Source organism: Wasmannia auropunctata, unplaced genomic scaffold (genome assembly GCF_000956235.1).
Source record: "Wasmannia auropunctata unplaced genomic scaffold, wasmannia.A_1.0 LD336101.1, whole genome shotgun sequence".
NCBI classification, from domain to species: domain Eukaryota; kingdom Metazoa; phylum Arthropoda; class Insecta; order Hymenoptera; family Formicidae; genus Wasmannia; species Wasmannia auropunctata.
The window spans coordinates 6,212,447-6,213,282 of record NW_012026789.1 but is presented as its reverse complement, the minus strand read 5'-3'; the positions used below and the strand labels follow the sequence as shown (position 1 = coordinate 6,213,282).

Sequence of the window (836 nt, the reverse complement as noted above, 5' to 3'; positions counted from 1 at the left end):
GTCTGATCAGCTCATTGGGTCCTCTTAGGTTGGGCATTATTCTAGCCAACGCCAGAGACATCCTCTCCGCCCTAGGGAGTACGCCGGCGAAATGCTCGCGAAAGGACCATTTGCGACTCAGCACAAGACCCAGGTATTTCAACGTCGATCCAAGTGGGACCAAGGCCCCTTTAACTATCACCGCCCTATTATGCACAAATCTATGTGCCATGGAAAAGGCAGCCGCCTCCGTCTTCAAGGAGGAGACGCTTAAGCCCAGAGATTCTATCCGCCTAACGACCAATGCCACTGCCATCTCAACTCGCGCAGTAGTCTCATCCAAGTTCTCTCCCAGGGCAATGACCAGTGTGTCATCCGCGTAGCAAATCACGAAACACTCCGGTGGGAGGTCAATGTTCAGGACCGCGTCGTATGCAATATTCCAACTTTCCGGCCCGTAAGCCGAACCCTGCGGCACCCCACACGTCATTGAGGCTCTTCTCATACGGCCCCTAGAGTCTACCCACGAAATCCATCTATCGGCTAGATAATTGTCCGTTATCACCCTAAGATAATTGGGGATTTCCTTACTGACCAGCGCCCGCCTGATCGTCTCCCAGGGGAGGGAGTTGAACGCATTAGAAATATCGAGAGAAACTGCGATTGCGTGTTTCTTCTCTTCTCCATATACTGGGCCAAGAATCTTCCTCAGTTCAAGTACTGCGTCGATGGTGGAACGTTTTTCACGAAAGCCGAATTGATGTTCCGATAGTCCGACACCTTCGCTAAGGGACCGTCTTATTCTTTTGACAATGATGCGCTCCAGCATCTTGCCCAGCTCGTTAAGAAGACATATC

At 51.4% G+C, this 836-nt stretch overlaps 1 protein-coding gene and 1 long non-coding RNA gene across 3 annotated transcripts in view; both read left to right on the top strand.

The window, feature by feature from the left end:
• The window catches only part of LOC105460766, a 22,654-nt gene that overhangs the window by 8,996 nt on the left and 12,822 nt on the right, over window positions 1-836 (top strand). The gene's annotated exons all lie outside the window — the stretch shown is intronic.
• The window catches only part of LOC105460727 (WD repeat-containing protein 35-like), a 48,547-nt gene that overhangs the window by 46,296 nt on the left and 1,415 nt on the right, over window positions 1-836 (top strand). The window lies entirely within an intron of this gene.